This window comes from Thamnophis sirtalis, unplaced genomic scaffold, assembly GCF_051295495.1.
Source record: "Thamnophis sirtalis isolate CommonGarterSnake01/CBP01778 unplaced genomic scaffold, rThaSir2_p1.2 scaffold_4, whole genome shotgun sequence".
NCBI classification, from domain to species: domain Eukaryota; kingdom Metazoa; phylum Chordata; class Lepidosauria; order Squamata; family Natricidae; genus Thamnophis; species Thamnophis sirtalis.
In genome coordinates, this window is record NW_028261384.1 from 55,968,089 (window position 1) to 55,992,630 (window position 24,542).

The window sequence follows — 24,542 nt, forward strand, 5'->3', positions numbered from 1 at the left end:
TAAAACCTGTTTGGTCAGTGTGTATCAATTGTTGAATAACCAGCATTAACCTATTTGCTAGTATTTTAGTAATGCAGGATGTATTTTTATTGTTATAAATTGAACATAATTAAAACATAGTGATGAATCACAAAAACAATAGATAATTATATATTGTGAAATATTTTTTTCTAATTACAAATAAATGAAATTTTGTCTTGAAGCATGGTGTAGAATGGGTAACAGTCTTAATATAACAACAGTAAACTACATTACTACATTTTGCGACAGTATGCATAAAAAGCCAACATCAGTGCGAAGGTTGAGATTGCTTCTTTCTCACCAGATCAGAAATTCTCGGGGCAGTCTTTGCAAGAGCACAATGAAGATCATCTTCCACAACAAGTCTACTTCTATATTTAAACTTGATAACCAACAAGCTGGAAAACCCTGTTTCACAAAGATATGTTGTTGGAAATGGAAGAAGAAGGTGCAACACAGTCTCAGACAGAACAGGATATGACTGCAAACACTTGATCCAGAATTTTGTAACTGGCATTGTAGAGAAATCAGTTCTCGCTGCATTGTTGTTAATAAGTTCAATGAACTCCTCTTGTGCTGTCTCAGAAACATCTTCAACTTTGTGAATGGGCTTCTGCCAAGTGCAAATGAGGTGTCAGACAGATTTGGAAAGTACAAAAGTACGTCGGCATGTACAAGTGTTCTTTCACAGAAATTATCATTGTAATCCGTTTGTCTGGTTCAGTGTCATGTTCCTCAAAGAAAGCAGATAGGGTAGGCAACATGTAAATTTTATTTTCATCCAATTTTTTTTGCCAAAGCTGAAGTTTCATTTGGAATGATCAGATATTTTCAGACAAATCGAGGCATGTTGCATTTGGTCCTTGCAGTGATAAATTTAACTCATTCAAGATGGCAAAGATGTCAACCAAGTAAGCTATTTTCTCCAGTTCATTTTTATCGCTGAAAAGTGCTTCGAATTGCAGTCTTGCTTTCTGATTTAAAAACGTTTTGAGTTCATCATGAAGCTCAAAAACACGTTTTAAAACTTTTCCTCTCGACAATGATCTCACTTCAGTGTGAAATAGCAGAGCATTGTTTGGAGCATCCAACTCGTTGCACAGTTGCGAAAACAGCCAACTGTTTAAAGTGCTCACCTTTACAAAATTGACACAACTTATGACACTTTTCATTACTTCTTGTAACTCTTGTGGCAGCGTCTTCGTTGCTAATATTTGCCGATGAATCATACAGTGAATTCCAATGATTTTTGGGGATTCATTCAGTATCAAACATTAAAATCCAGATCGACATCCTAGCATAGCTGGAGCACCATCTATGCAAACATCACAAATCTTTTCCCAAGAAATCTTATGCTCTTTCAGAAATGAACCATCTGTGTCAAATACATCATGTGCAGTAGTAGTTGTTTCAAGAGGTTTGCAAAAAAGAAACTCATCTTTAAAGTTGCTATCATTACTATATCTCATGTAAACCAGTAACTTTGAACAGTTTGCAACATCTGTAGATTCATCAAGCTGGATACTAAATATTGGAAGTGGAACAGATTTAATTTCCTGGATTACCCGATCAAGAATATCAGCAGACATGTCATCTATTCTTCTGTGGACAGTGTCGTTAGATAAGGAAATTGCACTCAGTTTCGTAACAAATTCATCTCCAATCATAACTCGAGCAAGGTCTTTGGCCGCTGGCAACAGCAAACCCTCAGCAATGGTGTGAGGTTTCATAGCTCTGGCGAATCTGAGTGCCACCAAATATGAAGCTTCAATGGCTGCTATGTTTTGTTTGTGGTACTTGTCACCAGTGTCAAGTCTGGCTTTCTTGAGTCCATCAGCTTTGCTTCTAAAATAGTTGGTATCCTTGCCAGCAAAGCTCAGATGCTTGCTATCAAAATGGCATTTTAGTTTGTTTGGCTTCATAGATTTGGCTGATAGAACTTCACAACAAATAACACATTGCACTTTCTCAATTCCTGCTGTAATTATTGAGGTAAAACCATACTGTAAAAAATCCTCACAATATTTTCTTTTCTTAACATTCTTCTCTACATGATCCATTGTCATGGGATGGTTTGCTAATGAAATAATATATAACAATAGCTTTAATAATACAAAAGATGATACATGGCATAGTTCAGTTAATACAGTTAATTAAAGTTTCCTATGATTTACCATTCTCTGTTTTTTTTTTACATACCTGTTACTATCACAAGGAAGCAGTATTCACAGCAACCACTACTGAATATAAAAAGACCAATCAACATTCAGATTAAGTTCCCATGGTACAGATTTTTTTTCAGTAGTTGATGATTTTACAGTACATGATTTTACATTTACTCAGTAATTATAATTCGAAGTGGTCGACCTGGGGTGGAAGAAAGGCAATGCCCAGCTCGATGCCGGCCCTGGAGTCAGAGCTCTCACCGGCCAGGAGAGCTTCCGGGTTCTCCATATTTTTCATCTGCTGCATCATTTTGGAGGGCCAGCGCAGGCCGCACCGGCTGCGGGTAAGTTGGTGGGGCTCAGCTTGGGCACCCGCTTGAACCAGCACTTTGTCCCTCGTTACTTAAGGCAGGACTCCGTCCGGGAAGTAATTGTAGCTCCACACTGCATTTGCCTCTTCCAACACTTGCGTACATCTTGTGCCACAACTTTGCACTGCGAGTTTAAGAGCAGGCCCGGCTCTAAGTGGAAAGAGTGCGTTTCTTTTAAAAAGAAAAAAGGAAAGAAAAGACAAAACAGTCACCAATCCTACTTTTTTCTCTCTCTCTCTTTTCCACCTCTTCCCCCACCCTGGTGTTCACAAGTGGGTGGTTTTATTTTTTCTCCCTGTCTTTCATCCTCTCCTAATACTGTACTCAAAGTGTCTCAGCAGAAGCAGCACGCCCACTACTAAAAAACCATGAAGATACACACACAAAAACCTACAAAAAATGAAAATGCCCACATTGCCAAGCGAAACCGGTAATAATAATTTAAAAAAAAATTTTGTCCAAAGAACTTGTAATTAGAGGGATCAAGAGTTTTTTCTATGATTGTTCAGCGGCTGCCAGGGAGTTAGCTGGGGGTAAAAAGCCCCACTCATGACACCAAGTATCATTAATAACCGGGTGTCTTCCCAATAGGAAAAACAGTGACTGATGCAGTAAATGTATACAGTCCCATTTTGCTCGCCTATAGATGCACAGCCTCCCAAAAGGAAAGAGACATGTACAAACCGGGACTACAGACTTGGCCTCTTCCCCCACACCACTACACACACTTTCTCTTGCTGCAGCTTAGAGCAGTGCTCAATTCTGCCTTGTGCGGCTTTATCCTTCCTCAGCTCTTTTCTAAGCCAATCATAGGTTGTATCCAATGCTCCATCATGCCAAAACCCCACCCCTCGGCTCTGATTGGCTTGGAACCCAATAACCGTGTGCAATGAGAAGCTCCAAATCTGATCTCATTCCAATATACACAAACTTTTCAAAAGGGCCAGAAGTGCAATTGTGATTTCTCCCCAAGCACTCACACATATAGACTCCCTATTTTCTTTTACGTTTGCATTTCTCTTCCTACTTCCTTGCTTGTGTGCCTGTGTGTGTATTGTGGGTGTGTGCATGTGCTCGTGTATGCGAGAGAGAGAGAGACAGCGACACAACACACTTTAGACTCTATAAAGAGTTAAAGAGTCCTGATGGTCTTAGGCAACCCCTGTGAAAAGATCATTCGACCCCCAAAGGGGTTGCAGAACACAGGTTGAGAACAGCTGCTCTACAGATAGGCATCAGGAGCCACAAAGAAATACTTACATTTATAGTGGCACCTGGCATGGAATGGCTGCTAGTCTTGGGCCTTGCATGGTTGAAAAAATGGAACCCCAAAATTAATTGAAAGCAAGGCACCATAAAATTTCAGATGCATTGCTGAGAATCCACATGAAGAAAGTGAGGGGGCAGAGTACTGAGAAACAGCAATGCCTGCTTACACCATGTCAACCCAGGGCATACCCAAAAAATACAAAGACTTGGCTGAGGTTTTCAGCAAAAAAGCCTCTGATGAGCTGCCCCACTCACCGCTCCACTGACTGTGTGATATAAATTCTACTTGGCGCCAAACTCCTTAAACCCAAGATGTATAACATGTCCCTGAGGGAACTGGAAGAACTGAGGGCATTCATTGAGAAAAACCAAGCAAGGGGTTTCATTGAGCCAGCCTGACCAAAAATTGCAGCCCCAGTGTTATTTAGAGAAAAAAAAAAGATGGCTCAAAACATCTCTGTGTGGATTTTAGAAATTTAAATACTTTCAGTGTAGAGCACATGCACCTACTCCCCCTTATGAAAGACATGCTAGCACACCTTGCTAAAGGGGGAAAAATTCAAAGCTAGACTTAAGGGAGGCTTACTACCTCATCAGAATTAAGGAGGGAGATGAGTGGAAAATAGCCTTTAACACCTCCCCCCAGGTGCTACCAATTCAAAGTGCTCCCATTTGGGCTACAAGAGTCCCCCATAGTGTTTATGCAATTAATAAATGAAGTGCTACATGAGCATTTGTATAAGGAGGGCTTGGTTTATTTAGATGACATTTTGTTGTATACTGAGACCAAAGCAGAACATGTAAAACTGGTCTGGGCTATTCTAAACAAATTCTGCTCCACCAAAATTTATGCTAAACTCTCTAAATGTGAATTCCACCAAGAAAAAAACAATTATTTAGGGTACTGCATTTCACACCAGGACGTAGAAATGGACCCCCTAAAAGTGCAAGTGCTATTTGATTGGAAACCACTCTGCATGCATAAACAAAACTTCCTGGGCTTCACCAACTTTTACCACCAGTTTATCCCGGCTTTCACTCAGATTGCCCTCCCCATCACCAAGCTTTTCAAAACAAAGGGGAAGGGTAACCCAAAACCGAAGCTTTGAACTGGACAATGGAATGCCAAGCTGCATTTGAAAAACTTAATCAGCAGAGCCAATTCTAAAGCACCCAGACATAGAGAAACCATTCATCATCAAGCAGATGGCAGTGATTTGGCACTAGGGATGATCCTGCTTTAGAAAAATGAGCAAGACCAATTACAACCATACACCATCCAAAAAGTTGAATGAGACTGAGCAGACATGGGCCATTTGGGAGGAAAAAAAGCTTATGCAGTTTAATGGGTGCTTTTAACCTGGAGGCATTACCTAGAGGGGAGTAAGACCCCTTTTGAAGTCTGAACTAATCATAAAAATTTAGAAACCCTAAAGACCCCAAGGAAACTCTCCCCAAAACAAATACTATGGGCTCAGTACTTCAAATTGTTTAGTTTATGTTCAGATATCTCCCTGGTGAGAAAAACATTCTGGCACATGCACTATCCAGAAAACCGCAATACCATAGTATGAATCCAGAAGTAATTAAACCAGTAGTAAAAAAGAGTCAACTAGCCGCTAAAGTAATCACCAGATCCCAGGCAAAACAAGAAACATTGACGGACAATGATAGCACCCAAACTTTTAAACAAGCTTTGGACACCAATAGTTTTGGAGCCACAAATCCAGCTGTCTGATGAAAGATAACTTAGCTTGAGTGGGAGGGAAGTTGTATGTTCCAGCTAGCCAAAGACTGCACTTAATGGCAAGGTGCCAAAACTCCAAATTAGCTGGATACTTTGGTTTTGTGAAAACTTTACACCTAATTAAAAGGCAATTTTGGTGGCCATCACTAAAAAAGGCATAGAGAGCTATGTTGTTAGCTGCCCTATTTGTGTGACAACTAAAAGACGTCAAGGGAAAATCCCAGGACTCTTACAAAAGGTAGCTGAACCTTCAGCACCCTGGAAAGAGATTGTGATGGACTTTATTGTAGAACTACAAGAAAGCGTGGGGAATACTGTTATTTGGGTCGTAGCACATCTTTTTTCAAAACAGGCACATTTTATACCTTGCCAAACAATCCCAACTGCCAAAAGTCTAGCTAAGGTATTCCTGATACACATTTATCATCTTCATGGAATCATCTATGACAGAGGGGTCCAATTCATCTCCAAATTTTGGAGGGCATTTTTAAACTTACTTGGGGTTTAAGGGGTTGAGCTCTTCGCACAATGCCCAGACTAACGGTCAATGTGAGAAAACTAACTCCATATTAGAACAATATCTAAGATTTTTATTAATTTTCAACAGGATATCTGGACTGAACTTTTACCTTTTACAGAAATAGCATTCAATAACTCTGTACACTCAAGTACTGGTTTTACCCCTTTTAGAGTAGCAACAGGCCAGGATTTCAGCCCTGTGCCTTAACTACCCACAGAAGAACCCACTATCCCCTCACTTAAGGAATGGATGCATTTATAAAACATGTGGCCAGTAGTTAGATTAGCTTTAAAGGAAGCTAGAGAGGCTTTTAAAATTCAAGCTGACAAGAAAAGAATGGAACCCAAAACTTTCCATATTGGAGATAGAGTATACTTATCTACAAAATTCCTGAAATCATTACAGTCATCAAAAAAATTAGGGCCAAATTTCATTGGACCTTTCCCTATTATTAAGGGCATCAATCCAGTAACAGTAGAACTATTCCTTCCAAAGACACTCAGGGAAGTCCACTCAGTATTTCACATTAGTTTATTCAAACAAGAGGTAATCTCGTCACTCAGATCATCTGCACCTACGCCACCTCTTCCCATCATGATAGAAGGTGAACAACACTTTGAAATCAAGGAAATCCTTGACTCTCATAGATACTTCCTAAGGAATTATATTATAAATGCTTTTTGTCAGTATGGGAAAAAAATCAAACAAAATCACAATATGAAAATACTGGTCTGGCTATCTACGATTGAAGCATTAATATACCCTAATGTTTTATATCTGGATAAAATTGTAAGGTCAAAGAGATATTAAACGAACAAGGGGACCTAAAATCAAAACAGTAACAAAAAAAATCATGGAATTGACTTGGACTGGTGGCCACATATCCAAATACAAATGTGACATAAGAAAGATACAGAAACATATGGATTGTATAAGGAACCCAAAGAACTGGACAAGATATTGTTAGGGACAGATGAAAGATTAATAAAGAAAATCTATAATTATCTATTGAATTTTAAAATGGAAGCAAATATGGAAAAGAAACCATGATACTATGGGCAAAATTTTTGGGTATACTATAGAATTAGATAATTGGCAAAAATTGTGGGAAACAAATTACAAATTAATGATGTCAACAGCATACAAAGAAAATCTGTACAAAATATTTTATAGATGGCACTTGCCACCAGCAAGAATGGCAAAAATGTTCCCAAATATGTCACCAGAGTGCTGGAAATGTAAACAGGTACCAGGATCCTACTATCATATGTGGTGGGCCTGTCCAACAGCAAAAAAAATATTGGTCAAAGATAAAAAGGTGGTTAGAAGAGATCTAAAATTCATTTAACAACCATGTTATTAACTTAACACCTGCAATGATTCACTTAATAACTATGGCAAGAAGGGTTATAAAATGGGGCAAAACTCAACAAATGTCTTCTTTTTAGCAACAGAAATTTTGGGCTGATTCTGATCATCAAGGATTTGAAGATATTAAAAAAGTGTGGAATTATTAATTTTGGATTATTTTCAATTCAAAACTAGCATAAAGAAGTTGACCCGAAGGAAACTATACTTAACTATGTGATGATTGTTATATTTTTATGTTTGGTCAAATTTGCTAATAAATGCAGTCCCCACAAATACACAAATACATTTGAATAACTGATAATTTAAAGGATTTTGAAACAGCATTTCCATGTGGGGCTAATTATAAGTTAGGACACAAAAAGTGTAGTTAAATTGTCAGTACAATTACAGCAGTTGCATGGTCACTTCTTTTTTTATTATATCCATGTTTTGAAATTGGATTACCATAAATCTGCATTTATAAGGAATACAGAAACCATATGACATTCAAGTATTTTTAATATTTCTGTCGAACAATATCAGGATCAGTGGTACAGGCAGACGGTACACCCCGGTACGGGTGTACCAGAGCCTGCCTGGAGCACCGGGTACCATTCTGGTACCGTGCTCTGGAGGGCCCACCCGCCTGCCCAAGCTCCTTACCTGTCTTTTAAAGCCTTCGGGGCTTCCGCACATGCACATGGAACAGGATCTGGAACTCATCACTGGATCAGATGAAATGTCTTCAGTAATCTCAAGGTTACCATTTTTTATGACTGCTGTTTAGTGAGCACTCATTAATAAATACAGTCACAATTAATGCAATCATAATTGAAGAATAGGAGACATAACTGAAACACATGCTTTTTAATATCTGTATTTGTAGGATGAGCACATGTCCAAGCCATGTCCCAGTGCTGTAATTGCCAGGGAAGAGGAAGGACATATTGCCATTTCAGTTGGTTGTTTGTTGTTTAAGGGTGTTAAACTGCAACATTGTAGGGATGTGGGTTTTAATATATGTGGTTTTTTTTTACAGCTCTGCAACTGTATAGGTATGCAGTGAAAAGTAAGATTCCAACTTATGCCTGTCTCCCATCACAATGGCTATCATGTATCCAAATATCTGCCTATGCTGAAATGAAATGGCACAAAAATGCAAAACAGGTTCAAAAGCTTTAAAATTACGGTCACCAATAAGAATCATAATCATAATGTTGCTAATTTGGAATATGCATAATTCAGTTATGTACTGAAAGAGTATTTCCTAAGAGAAAACATTTTAAAAGTTGCCAACAAGAGTGTGAGAATTGGAGACTGCACTGTGTGCTAGGCAAGTAAGATAGATGTGCTGGCACTGGGATAAAACATTTGAGTAGATTGGCCCCTGTTCAGATCCCATTCATACATTCACAAGGTGTACATAAAGATATCTCTATCAGTATCATTTTTATATATAATATAAATATAAATATATGCCATATTTTAAATAGTCCTAAATATATCAAAATGGTAATAAAATATCTTTAACTTTAGTATCCAATCAAATTTCTGTCCATTAAAAATCGATAGGGGAAAATGTCTTCTTCAGGCCATACATTTATTCTAGGAAATCTATGTATGAATTAAATTTAATTAAACTCTGGAGATTGTTAATAGCTTACATATAGCCAATATTAACTATTAAATACTTATGATGTAGCAGAAAATTAAAACTTGCATGATATGTTTAAAATGAAATAGTCAACAACTGTCATCGACATTGTCAACAACAACAATACACATTAAAATAAAATAATGAAAGATGTCACCGTGTGTAAATTTAGGGAAAAGTTCTCTGAAGTAATTCCATTTTTAATATTTTCTGACATACAACAAGTGGCTAACCTAATAACATAGTGTTAAAGACAGTGAGATTAGATCCTAAAGTATATGTCCATTCAAAGAAGAAGCCATCTAACCCATCAGTTTTCACATCATGCTAAAGCAGTTTTCTCCAAACTGAACCTTTTTGGGATATGACCGGGCCAAGCTCTCATTAAATGGTGTACACCAGACACAGAGTACCAACATAGCCTGGTCCCTGACTTTTATTGCCAGTGAATCCACTAGGTTCTCTTCCTTTTCCTTAACCAAGCTGAAAGTTCCTAGCCATCAAAGGGCCTTTACACTGGCATAGTGTCATGTTGTTCCCCTTAGTTTTCCTTGAAGGCCAATACAGGAAAATTCCCTACCCAGAGGGACAATGGCCCTCTGACTCTGGACACACAGAAACAACAAAGCATATGCTAATCCAGTACCTGTATTACAGAGACATTCTCCTGTTCGCTGCTTGGAGAGTCAAAGCATCGGTTAAATTCTGCCTATCTGCCCAAGGACTGAATTGGAATTTCTTTGGCCAAGCCTCGAGCTTCATGCTGGAATCCAGTTTTTCAATCCAGTCTAGCCCATAGGACGTATTCAAAGAAGTTCCAGCAGTCTTTGACCACATAAGCTTGGACTCTCCCCTCCCCCCCTTATTTATCCCTTTTTTCTTATTTCTTGTTGATTTTGCACTTTTTTTCAGAGCAGACTTGGGAGATAATTTTTTAAAATTTCCTCTTCACAGCGCCATGGCGTTCTGGGCTTTTATTCAGATGCCTGTGGTTGTCGACTTGGTAGGGATTTTGGCAGCGAGGATCAGCATTTTTAAATGCAGCTGACCCATGTCTGGCAGATCCCTGCCTGAGAAGGATGGAAGCAAGGAAAGTTCTTCCATTGAGTTGCCGCGCATGACCATTTTGGGTGGTTTTTTAACTCGCCTTTTTTCTCTGGCGCCTTGCCAATTTGCCTGGCTCCAGAGCAGATTGCCACTTGTGATATCTCCTGTTCGGTCTCACCGGTGGGTTGTACATCACCTGAGCCTTTGCAATTGTGGTTTCGGAGTTTTGGCCTCCTCTGGTCATACTCCATGACCTAAGATCTGCCTCGGCACTGGGAGCCATTTCCAGTTTGTGCCAAAAACAACATTCTCTTCTGACTGTGGAATCTGTGTGGCCTAACCACGATCTTATTGCCACAGTTGTAACCTGTGTGAGTGGCAGCCTAACCCCAGTGCCTTCTTCATTCCGCTCCTCTCAATGTGTTTGAAGATCCTTCATTTCTATCACTAATGGCGGACAGAAGTCCTAGGGAGGAGGAAGAGCAGGCAGGCACTTCCACTGGCCGACAATACTCCAGGAAGGCTGGGAGGCCTTAAGAGGGGTCAAGCCACAATGCCCCTACTGCAGAAAGCAGATCAATTGGGGGGATGGAGAGCAATTTTAGATCTGAAAAAGCTCAGTATCCATCTGGTGTACAAATGCTTCAAGATGTAGTTCCTCCAATTGATCTTAGGTGCATCTGACAGGGAGATCTACTTACATCAATAGATCTGAAAGAAGTGTACCTTGATGTTATGATTCAGCTGTCCCAAAGAAGGTTCCTGAGGTTCTACTTTGCAGGGCGTCATTATAAATACTGAGCCCTGCCATTCAGCCTGTCATCATCTCCCAAGACCTTCACCAATTTGCTTCCTGCAGTAGTAGCTTACCTTCAATCATGTCTAATCAGACTCCAATGCTACCTGGACAATATATTCATCAAGTCGTCCTCCCAACAGTAAACAATATGCAACCTCTACATCATGATGCGCTCCCTACAGGTTCACGGGTTCTTCATCAACCTGGAAAAAAGCCACCTGACAGCCACCACCAGGCTACTCCACCTGAGAGTAATAATAGACACCTTGTCCTGCAGCCTGTCTCTGGTGCAACAAGTTCAATCCTCTCACCAGGTGATGGTGATTCGTCTTTCCCAGTTGTTCAGGAAGATAATTTTGCATCTTGCAATTGTTCCATTGGCTTGGCTACATGCAAGAGAGCTCCAGTGGTTTCTCCTTCCACTACAGAAGACCAACACCAGCAACTTCTCTGCCATGGTTCAAATTCCACTAAAGGTCCTATGTTCCCTCCACTGGTGGCATTCTCCGGCCATGACAAAGGGCAGACTATTCAAGCAGCCTGCCCAACATTGGATGCCAGCCTATTTGGATGAGGCACCCACCTGCACAACCACATAGCACAAGGCAGGTGGTCTCCAGGAGAACTGTTGCACAGCATAAACTGGCTGTTGCTGAGGGTTGTGCACCTGGCTCATTGCCACTTCTGCAGGAAGATACAACATCAACATGTCCTAGTCTTGATGGACAATGTGGCAGCCAAGGCACATATCAGTCGCCAAGGGGGCACCATATCCAGGTCCCTCATGGTGGAGGTGGAAACTCTGGGAAGGTGGGCAGAATGACACATCAGCTCCATCACAACAGATCACATCTCCAGAGTCAACAACATTCGGGCAGATTGGCTGAGTAGGGTCACCATAGATCAATCAGAGTGGCACGTACACCCAGACCTTTTTCATCAACTATCACTGAGTTTCGGCCATCCCGTGGTCGACCTCTTTGCCCACGCAAAGAACACCCACCCTCCCAGGTTCTTTTCCAGATTCCAGACACCTCAGGCAGAGGATGTCAACGCCCTCCATTGCCCTTGGCCTCCCGATCTCTTGTACACATTTCCACCATTGCCTCTCATCCCCAGGGTAATCAGGAAGATCTTAGTGGAGGAGGCAAAGTTCTTCTGATGGACCCTCATTGGTCCAGACGATCCTGGTTCACCGACCTCATGAGATCTTCATCACCAGGCCCTAGAGAATTTCCCAGGACAAGGTCTCTCTCAGTCATGGGATCTTCCTCCATCCAGAGCCTTAGTTGCTCCAGTTGACCATCTGACACTTGAGAGGGACCACCGGAAGTAGGATAATTTCTTCAACAAGATCATTCGCACCACTCAGGCTCCAGATGAGGTTCAACCATCAGAATATATGACGCAACCTGGTCCGCTTTCTCCAAATGGTACTTGATGAAACACATCGATTGCATTGCAGCATCAATTCCCCAGGTGTTGGATTTCCTGCAAGATGTTTGGATAGGGGTTTGTCTCCCAACATGCTTCAACACCACATGTCATCATTGTCTATAATTCTGACAGACAGCAACCATCAGCCTCTCAGTAGCATCCCAAGGTACACAGCTTCCTTAAGGTGGCCACGAATCTCTGACCCCCCGTCATCAATCATTACCAGTCCTGAGATCTTTCTGTAATGTTGTGAGCACTCACTGTGTCCCGTTTGAACCACTGCACTCTTCTACCACCTGTCATTTGACATTTAAAACAGCCTTTCTTATAGCCATCTTGTCAGCCAAGAGAATTTCGGAGTTGGCAGCACTGTCTATCAGGGAGGATTTATGCATTATCCACCCTGACAGGGTCATTCTCCACTTGGATCCTTCCTTCATTCCAAAAATCAACTCCTGGTTTCACAGGGCCCAGGAGGTTATCTTACCGGATTTTTGCCCATGGCCCAGTCATCCCAGAGAGCAACACTGGCACACTCTCGATGTCTGGTGAGCCCTGCGGAGATACATTAAGCATACTGCCTCCTTTCGATGATTAGAGTCATTCTTCATATCCTTTCAACTGCCTTCTAGTGGGTTGCAAGGTGACCCCTTCGACCATTGGACATTGGCTAAAGGCTTGTATTACTTTGGCCTATGAACATAAGGCCAGACCGGTTCCAGGATGCATTATAGCACACTTTACCAGGAGCGCTGGTAAATGGTTGCCTGGGTGACGCAAGCTTCAATAGGCGAGATTTGCAGGGCGGCTACTTGAGCATCCCTTTCATCAGAAATTATAAACTGGACAAATTTGCGTCTGCAGAGGCATCATTTGGCAGATGAGTCCTTCAAGGGGATCATACAGAAGGGGAGACCCACAATGCAGCTGTTTCTCACCTAGTGACATTTAGCTTGGGTATGTCCCATGCTTGGATTCTCCAAGCAACGCACAGGAGAAGGAACATTGGCTTACCTGAATGGTCATTCTCTGTGTGCTGCGGGAGAGTCCAACCCCGTCCTGGGATCTCCGGCTGTCTTGACTCATGTACCAAGGCATGCCAGAGGGCAGCACTGAATTATGTCTTCAACAGGACTATATCTTCCTTGAAAAACTGGATTCCAGCATGGAATTAAAGGCATGGCCAAAGAAATTCCAATTCAGTCCTTGGCCAAATAGGCATAATTTAACCCATGCTTGGACTCTCCCACAGCGCACAGAGAACTACCATTCAGGTAAGCCAATGTTCCTTCCCACTAGCTATTTCACCATTACTGTATAAATCTCCACAGTACAGATTTCATGTATTCATAATCATGTTTATACATATATCTGTTATCTAATACATTCTTGATGAAAATAAATAAATAAATAAATAAATAAATGTACATAAATAAATAAACAGGCCTTTATGAGTATGTAATGTGCTAGTTAAGAATGCTTTGTATTGTGATAAATTTAGTTATCCATATATTAATGTTTATGTTTTCTTGTATTTAACTAATGGGTTTACCCCCTCCATAGATTTGTTTTAGGGTCTCAATTTTACATATTTAGCTCTTTTAGTGGATTTTTAAATGTTTTCTACTGTAGTGCAGCTGTGTTTGTTGGCCAATCAAGCCCAGTAATCCCACGGTCATTGAACCAGGTTTTGGTGCTTTTGCCAGTGTGGGCAGGTGCCAAGTCCTGCTGGAAAATGAAGACAGCATGCCCATAAAGCTCGTCTGCGGAAGGAAGCATGAAATGCTCCAAAATCTCCTGGTAGATGGCTGCATTGACCCTGGATTTAATGGAGCACAGTGGACCAACACCAGCAGATGACATGGCTCCCCAAATCAACACAGACTGTGGAAACTTCACACTGGACTTCAAGCATCTAGCAGTGTATGCCTCTCCATTCTTCCTCCATACTCTGGGTCCTTGGTTTCCAAATGAGATGCAAATGTTGCTCTCATCAGAAAAGAGGACTTTGGACCACTGAGCAACAGGCCAGGTCTGTTTTTCTTTAGCCCAGGTGAGACGCTTCTGACATTGTTTGTTGTTCAGGAGCGGCCTGACAAGAGGAATACGACATTTGAAGCCCATATCCAGGATCTGTCTGTGTGTAGTGGCTCTTGATGCATTGACTTCTGCCTCAGTCCACTCCTTGTGAAAATCTCCAACACTTTTGAATGGCCTTTTCTTGACAATCCTCTCCAGGCTGCGGTCATCCTTGCTGCTTGTGCAATTTTCTTCCACACCTTTCCCTTCCACATAACTTTCTATTAATGTGCTTTGATACAGCACTTTGGGAACATCCAACTTCTTTTGCAATTACCTTTTGAGGCTTTCCCTCCTTATGGAGGGTGTCAATGATGGTTTTCTGCACAACTGTCAGGTCACAGTCTTTCCCATGATTGTGATTCCTATTGAACCAGACTGAGAGACCATTTAAAGGCTCAGGAACCCTTTGCAGATGTTATGGTAAGGTGACCAGACATCCCGATTTCAGCGGGACAATCATGCTTTATAACAATTTGTCCCATGTCCCGGGCCGTTTTAAAAAAGTCCCGATTTTCTGGCTTCATGTTGAAAGCCCAGTGGATTTGCTTAAGAAATCCTAATCAGGGCAAGACAAAAGACACCCTGTCTAATCCCTCTCTGTCTCTGTCTCAGTATTTTCATTGAAGATATTAAAACGTTAAAGCAACAAAACGGACCCCCCCCCCCTGCGCCCCCTTTACTCACTTTTATAAGAAAAAATGACCGAGTACCATAGAGCTCCAGGAAACACATGGCTAGAGATTGAAGCGACTGTTACTTCCTGGATTTTCTGGAGGGGAGGGGCACGGAGGTTGGAGGTCTGCTCCAAAATGGTGGCAAAGTTTCTTTGAAAAATATTTCCCTGACTAATTTCACCATTTCAATTTGCTCAGTTCTTTGTATTAACATCTACATCATTCTGGGTTTACTTGGAGTGCAAGCCTGCTGGTAAGTGAGCTGGGTTTTTTTCTTTTATTTTTTTAATGTATTTTAAAATAATATTTTATTTATTGTGCATAGGATTTTTTAAAATTCTGTGTGGATTCTTTTTTAAAATTGTCTTAGACTATTTAAAAAAAGATTCTATCCAAAATAAATTGAAGTGAAACCATGTTTAAAAATTCTATGCACAATACTTTGAAATATATTGTGCATAGAAAGAATAGTTTGAAATGTTTTACTTCAATTTATTCTGTGTGGATTCTTTTTTTAAATTGTCTTAGGCTATTTAAAAAAAGATTCTATCCAAAATATAAAATACCAGCTGCAGTTATTCACTTAAGAACTGTGGCAAGAAAGGTGGTATAATGGGCTTAGTGACCAAAGTTACAATGGCATTGAAAAAAGTGACTGATGACCATTTTTCACACTTAGAGACCATTTTCACACTTAGCAACCGTTGCAGCATCCTCATGGTCACATGATCAAAATTTTGATGTTTGGCAACAGATTCGTATTTATGATGGTTTCAGTGTCCTGGGGTCATTTTAATTGCCTTTTGTGACCTTTTGACAAAGTCAAATGGGGAAACCAGATTCACTTATGTTACTAACTTATCAGCTGCAGTTATTCACTTAAGAACTATGGCCAGAAAGGTGGTAAAGTGACCAAAGTTACAATGGCGTTGAAAAAAGTGACTGATGACCATTTTTCACACTTAGCAACCATTTTCATACTTAGCGACGATTGCAACATCCTCATGGTCAGGTGATCAAAATTTTGATGTTTGGCAACAGTTACAATTTATATTTGTAAATTGTAGTTATGTTGAAATTAAAAAAAATATTACAATACTCATTTTGCGTTGTATGAAAACTTTTGTTGCTCCGTATAAAATTTTTAATCCCCCCCCCCTGGTCAAAGGTGTCCCTCTTTACCAATCTGAAAATCTGGTCACCTTATGTTATGGGGTAATTAGCTGATTAGTGTAGGACACTTTGAGCCTAGAATATTGTACCTTTTCACAATATTCTAATTTTCTGAGATTGTGGATTTGGGGTTTTCATGTGCTGTAAGCCATAATCATCACAATTATGACAAATCACGGCTTGAACTATCTTGATTTGCATGTAATGAGTCTATCTCATATGTTAGCTTCACCTTTTAAGTCGCATTACTGAAATAAATGAACTTTTGCATGATATTCTAATTTTTTGAGTTTTACCTGTAAAATATATGCATCTCTTTTCATTGTGTTTGCTATGTGTTCCTTATGTATTGATTTTATATCTCTTTTCAAGCCAGTTATACCACCTGTTCCATATCTTGTAGTACGCTGTTTCTTCTCTATCTCTTAGTTCCATCATTAGTTTGTCCATTTCTGAGCATTCTAATACATTTTTTATGTTTTCTGCATTTGATGGAATGGTTTTTAGTTTCCAACTTTGGGCATATGAAATTCTGGCAGCAGTGATTATATGGAGCATTAAATATTGGATATCCTTACTAATATTTTTTTATTATTCCTAGAAGAAACAACTCATGGTTCATGTTAATTTTTTGTTCTATTATTTCTTCTAAACCTTTTTTAATTTTGGTTCAGAATTCTTTGGCTTTCTGACACATCCACCACATATGATAGAGGGTCCCCTGTTGGTGGTTATTATTTCCAACTCTTTGGAGATCAATTTGGGAACATTTTGGCCAATCTCACTGGGTGGTAAATGCCATCTATAAAACATTTTGTAAATGTTTTCTTTATAGGATGCCGATATTGTCAATTTATAATTTTCCCCATACTTTTTCCCAGTGTTCCAATTCAATATTATACCTGAAGTTTTTAGCCCAAATTATATTTTTTTCCTTCACAGTTTCCTCCCCCATTTTGAATTTTAAGGGACAATTGTATGTTTTTGTAATCATTTTTCTTCTGTTCCTGTTACTATTTTGTCCAATTCTTGTTGTTCATTTTGAAATCCATACTGTTCTAAATCCTTTTTGTATCTTGTTTGAATTTGTAGATATAACCACCAGCCTAATTCAATTCCCTGTAATTTTAACTCCTGATTTGTTTTAAGTTTTCCTTGCCCGTCCAATAACGCCTTTTATTAAGGTGACCAGATTTTCAGATTGGTAAAGAGGGACACCATTGATGGGGGGGAGGGACTTGATTAAAAATTTTATATTTTGTCAAAAGGTCACACAAGGCTACGGGCTAATATGACCCCAGGATACTGAAACCATCATAAATACGAATCTGTTGCCAAACATCAAAATTTTGATCACGTGACCATGAGGATGCTGCAACGGTCACTAAGTGTGAAAAATGGTAGCTACGTGTGAAAAATGGTCGCTAAGTGTGAAAAATGGTCATCAATCACTTTTTTCAATGTCATTGTAACTTTGGTCACTAAATGAACTGTTTGAAAGCTAAAGCTAGCTTGCATTATAATGCCTTATGCTAGCTTACATTTTCAAGAGAGAGAAGCTAAACTCCTTATTAGAATTGAAATAGAAATGAATAGAGTAAAGTAGAGTAGAGTAGAGTAGAGTCGAATAGGATAGGATAGGATAGGATAGGATAGGATAGGATAGGATAGGATAGGATAGGATAGTTTATTAGCCAAGTGTGATTGGACACACAAGGAATTTGTCTTTGGTGAATATGCTCTCAGTGTACATAAAGAAAAATAAAATAGAATACATTCATCAAGAATCAGAAGCTGCAACACTTAGTGATAGTGTCTCTCTCTCTCTCTCTCTCTCTCTCTCTCTCTCACACACACACACACACACACACACACATACACACACACACACACACACACAGACTCCTCTGGATTCACTGGGCCGTTTATAAATTCCCCCTCCTATGCACACCTTCAGCCTCTCTCTATTTCTCTCTCTCTCTCTCTCTCTCACACACACAAACACACACACACTCCTCCTCTGGATTCACTGGGCCATTTATAAATTCCCCCTCCTGTGCAAACACTACTTCAGCCTCTTTCTCTCCTCTTTCTGGATTCGCTCCGAAGTTTTTAAAATTACCTCTTCTGTATAGAGACCAGATTATCAGCCACATGAGACATACGCTGTGTTTCTATGGCACAGTAATCCCCTCCCCAAACAACACGCAATGCCAATTTAGAAGCCCTGAGCAGCCGAGGCGAAGCAGCAGTCCGGGGGAGGGGGAGGGGCTGAGCTTGGACAGCCTCAGAGGCAGCCGCTAGCTCTGAGAGAGAGAGAAAGAGAGAGGGGGAGGGAGGGGCTGCTCAAAGCAACAGAAGAAGAAAAATAGCAATAGCAATAGCAATAGCAGTTAGACTTATATACCGCTTCATAGGGCTTTCAGCCCTCTCTAAGCGGTTTACAGAGTCAGCATATTGCCCCCAACAACAATCCGGGTCCTCATTTTACCCACCTCGGAAGGATGGAAGGCTGAGTCAACCATGAGCCAGTGAGATTTGAACAGCCGAACTGCAGAACTGCAGTCAGCTGAAGTAGCCTGTAGTGCTGCATTTAACCACTGCGCCACCTCGGTGAGGGAAGCCCGCGGTCTCCACATGGAGTAAAGTGTTCTCTTTCCTCAGCCATTGGCAACAGCTCCCAAGGACGCACAGGCGGGAATGTGCTCGGCTCAAAGAATATAGGCTCCCAGTTGCTAGGAGAGCTTCAAGGCAGCTGGAGGCTTTTTCATAACTTAAAAAAAATCGGGACTTTTTAAAAACCTCCCAGGACGCAGGAAAAATTATTCAAAAGAGGGACTATCCTGCTGAAATCGGGACGTCTGGTCACCTTACCTTTTATGTCAATATCCTGTTCAAATCTATTACATTGGGGTAGATAATTGCTTCCATGGTTGATATCCATCTAGGAATTTTTGTGTAGAAGTTTCTTTTGATTTTCATCCATATTTCTAATAAGGCTCCTCTTACATGATGTCTCTGGAAATAATTATGGGCTTTACGCTTTCTCTCTCAGATAAAAAGCATGCTAGCCCAGCTGTAAATTATGGCCCCCTATCATCAATATTTTTATTTTATTTTGGAATACTATCCATTCTTTGAGCTATGATATCACTGCTGCCTGGTAGTAAAGCACTCAATCTGGGAGGCCAAATCCTCCTTTGATTCTAGAGTCCTGTAGTAATTTTAATTTTATCGTAGCTTTTACTGGTACAGTTTGGAATATAAATTTTTTTTTGGTAGGATATTCATTTTTATGGTCACAATTCTTCCAATCAGCAATAATTATAATTTAGCCCAATTTTCCAAGTCCTTTCGTATTTGATGTAATAATTTTGAATAATTGTCTTATTTTATGGTAGAACATTTAGCCATTAGCCAGATTTCAAGATATTTTACCTTTTTAACTATTTGCAATTCCAATACTCTCTCTAATTCCTCATTTTGCCTTTGTGTAAGATTTGTAGTAATTATCTTTGTTTTATTTTTATTTATTTTTAAGCCTGCAACTTTACCAAATTCCTCTTCTTCTTGAATTAATATTTTCCCTGTTTCAATGGGGTCTTCTATTATAAAAACTATATCATCTGCGAATGCCAGAGTTTTGTATTCTTCCTTTTTAATTTTTAACTCTTTTATTTCCTCTCTTCCTCTAATCCGTGTTAGTAAAACCTCCAATGAGAGGATAAATAGAAGAAGCGAAAGTGGGCATCCTGTCTGACCCCTTTATTTATATTGACTTTGTCTGTTAGATCTCATTTACCATTATTTTAGCTGTCTGGTTTGACTATATTGCCTTAATCATTCTAATAATTTTTCTCCAAATTTCATAATAGCTAATTGTGTGATAAGAAACTTCCAATTTAAATTATCAAAAGCTTTTTGCTTGTCTACCAATACTAATGCTAATTGTTTTTCCGGATGAGCTTCATAGTATTCTAATATATTCATTATAATTCTTGTATCATTTCTTAATTGCCTCTTGGGTAGGAATTCGTTTTGATCCAAATGAATAATTTTATTTAATGTTTTTAAGTCTTTCCGCAATGATCGTTATAAATATTTTATAGTCAGCATTTAGCAGCGAGATTGGCCTATAGTTTTGGATCAATTGATTGTCTGTTTCTTCTTTTGGAATTAATCTTATAAATGCCTCAGTGCATGAACTTGGCATTTTTACTTGTTCTAGTACTTCATTGTACAGTTCTAACATGATTTCCTCAAAAGTTTCTTGAAATTTTTAATATATCTCTGCAGGGATCCCATCTGGTCCTGGTGATTAACAGAGATAAAGGAGGTAATTAAGAAACAAAACAAAAAAAACAATTAGAGTTATTTTCTCATTTAGCATTTCTTTTGCTTCCTCTGAAATACTTGGTAAGTTTCTCTCTTGTAAATAATTTTGGATTTCTTTTTCTGAGACGTTTTCCTGACTGTATAGAGTTTGAAAAAAGTTTTGGATTATACATTTTTTCTTCTTCTGTCTTATGTAAAAAATTTGTATGTTTGTCCTGTAAATGCTGTATTAACTTTTTGTTTTTTTCTTTCTTTCAATTTGTGGGCCAGCCATCTACCTGGTTTATTTGCTGTTTCAAAATAGTTTTGTTTCACCATTTTTATATTACGTATCATTTTTTCTTGAAGTTTAGATTGATTTTTCACCAAATCTCTCTGTTCTTTGATTTGAATATTTTCTGGTTTTCTGCAACAGGTCTCCAAATCTTTAAGCTTCTCTTGTAATAATGTTTGCTGTTTCCTTTTTTCCTTATTTCTCCTTGCCATATATGCTGTTGTTAAACCCCACACATAGACTTTTGTAGTATCCCATAGGTTTTGTATTCCTATAATCTATTTTGTTGTCTGCCACCTCATTGAAATCACCTATTATACAGACATTTTCCCAATCTGATTCAATTATTTTCTTGTGTAATTTATTATATAATTCTTTTTTGTTTATATTTGGCGCATAAATTGTCACCAACAGAATTCATTTTTGATTTGTTGTTATTTCTGTCATTAAAAATCTGCCTTCTCTATTACTAAATATTTTCCTCAAATTTAACCAATCTTTTATGTATACCACAATCCCTCTTTTCTTATTTTGTGCTAATGCTAGATGCAGCTTTCCTAATTTGGGGATTTCTAGAATATTACCATATTTTTCTTTGATATGGACCACCTGTAGGCAGACAATATCCATATCTTGTCTTTTAAGTCTTGTTAATGTTTTTTTCCCCGCTTGGCTGGTGAGTTGATACTTTTGATGTTCAAATATATCATCTTTATTTCATCTTCCATCTTATTTGCATGTTGGTTTTGGTCCTTTCCTTGTTCTTGTCTCGGTTTGTGTTCTTGTCCTGGCTCCTTCTCTCTCCTGTCGTTCTGTTTCCCTTTGGTCCCTTATATCCTGCTCCATAAGTTTTTTCTCTGATGTCTATTCTTCCTGACTCTTATTTTCTCCTTCCTCTCTACAATCTTGTTCATCTTCTCCTATTATATAGTGATCATAAAATTCTTGTGCCTTTTCCAGTGAGTCAATATGGATTTTTTTTTCCTGCCAGGTTATTAGCATCCCCCCAGGGATAAGTCATCTAAACATCACTCTGTATTTGAGCAGTTGGGTCAATATGAAATGGTAGTTTCTTCTCCGTTCCCTTATCCGTTTTGGTATCTGTTTTAATGTTATGATTTCTTTTCCCTTGTAAACCAAAGATTCTTCTCTTGTTTTGCTGTTAACTTCATCTCTTGTCTTTTTTCTTGTAAATCTTACATCAGTGACGTGCAGTGAGGTTTATGGCTGGTGAGGCAAGCGGGCAAAAATCTATGTCAGACACCACGGCAGGGCGTTTGGACGCCCCGGCACTGTGTCCGCCATAGGAGTGGGACTTCCCTATGCTGGACACCGTGGCAGAGCATTCGGATGCCCTGTTGCTGTGTCCACCATAGGGGTGGTGTTCTGACCCCCCCCTTGATGGCTCGTTAACAAACGCAGGCAGACAAACTTAAAAGGACTTCTGTCTTTATCAGTTTTCAGTTCAAACTGGCTTTAAGCCCAGAAAATAACATAAACACAAAACTCCGATAAGAATTCAAACAAAACTCTTACAAGCAATATGCACTTCTTCCGAAGTCTTCATGGATCAGTTTACATGAAAACACCAAAGCATTTATCCAAATGTAACAGGCATAATCACGAGTAATAAGCAAGCAATATTGTACCAGACGCGGAACACACGAAGGAACGAAGGAACGTATGTTGACTCCAGCGACTGGGGCGTGGCAGCATCTGTCCTTTTATCTCCAAACCTCCTCCCACAAGCCCCAGCTGCATACTGAATTTTGTATCCTGAAAAAGCTCTCAGCATAACTGCTGAGTCACAACAGGGTGGGATGCCTCTATGTCAGACACAGCAGCGAGGGTTTCAGAAGGGCTCTACCACACCAAGGGAGAACCCATCTTTCTCCCCTCTTCTACAAAACAGCATCAGAAGGAGAAAGGGGCAGATTATATTAATGAAGACACCCCACACTTAAAGTGGTTCCCCTTAGACAGGAAATGAAAAATGATTATAAACATGCCTGCTGAATGGTCAGCCTCCTCGCTTTAACAGTTTTGGGTTGCCAAATTCAACTTGGACACTTCCCAGCTGAGGGATTTCCTACTGCCCAATAAATGCATTTATTTATGGGAATGGTTCTGAAACATTGTTTTTTTGCAGAAGTTCAGCCAGGAGTTCAGCCATTAACTTTGGAAGATCTTCCTCCTTAGTTTCCACTATATTTTGGAATCTAAGAAAAAACAGTGATCTTTCCATCTCTAAATTTATAATGGCATCTTCCACTTCTTTGTTTACCGCCATCATTTTACTTTCTGTTTTATCTAGTTTCTTTTCCGTTTGTTCCATTCTAGTTTCCACAATTTTAATTTTTGCTCATTTTGTATTATCTTTTCTTGCATTATATGAATTTTATCATCTAGTTTGCGTATCTCTCCTTTCACCTCCCCCATATCACTCTTAAGTTCTTCAAGACTTTTTGCCATTGCCTCCTGCATCTTCATCATTGTCTCCTGAATTGATGTTAGGGTTGATTGTACATTCTGTAAATTTATAGTGGAGCCTGATTTACTCTCCTCCTAGCATGCTTTCCACTGAACATGGTCCTGATTGGGATGCTATCATTGCGGTTGTTTCCCCTCCCCGCATTTTGGTAACTGTGGTGGTTGTACTCATCATTTTAATCTTTTTAAAAAAGTTTTTCCACAGTACCATATATCCCCATTTTTTTCCCTTTTTATCTATCTATCTTTTTTTTGTCATCTCACTTCCTCACAGTTCTTCTACCTTCTTCACTAACTATTATTGGTGACCACAATATAGAACATCCTACATTATAATACAATCAATATACTATTTATGCAATTGATCAATACAATTAATGATCTAATAATAATCTAATGATTGTCTAACAGTTCTGACTAACATAAACAGTTATACTAATATTAATTTATTTTTATTTAATTATAAGAAATATAAAAATTATAGATATTGCATTTACTATGAGTAATACTTATAATATAATGCTTATAGTGCAGGTTTCATACCTTAGGTCTACTTATAAGAATATAAATATAAATAAATATATATATGTAATGTTTTTTTACTTGATTATTAAATTGATTACATTATAAAAATATCTGGGATATATAAATATAGTATATAAATATGTATAAATATACTATATAAGTCTATATAAGTTCACTGGGTATTATCTATAAGTATCTATGAGAATATATGAGAATATATATATGAGAATATATATGTCAGAGAGTATAAAATACGAAAGTTTCAATTCTAGTTTTAAACAAACAGCTATACAGTAAATAATATCTATACAGGATTTTATATACTTATATCAGGTTACTTAGATTGCACAGATTTCCGGAAACTTAGAAAGTTGTTTTTCCTTGTTCTTACTGTTGCATCAGCTTCTCCTCCCTTAAAGTCCAGGATGTTGCCTTCTATCTATTTAGCACAGTCACTATCACAATTCTCTCACTTTCCCTGCCAGATCAAATCTCCATTGTCTTCTTCCCAGGCAGAGGCTTCTTGTAGTTTGTTCTTTCCTTTTCTGCAATCCACAATGTTTAGTCCCAGTCTAATCACAATCTCAGCTCGTGTTCCCTCTACCTGTG

At 39.0% G+C, this 24,542-nt stretch overlaps 1 pseudogene; it reads right to left on the reverse strand.

The window, feature by feature from the left end:
* Positions 1 to 289: 289 nt before the first annotated feature.
* LOC148045850 (zinc finger BED domain-containing protein 5-like) lies at positions 290 to 2,496 on the reverse strand (annotated as a pseudogene).
* Positions 2,497 to 24,542: the final 22,046 nt, after the last annotated feature.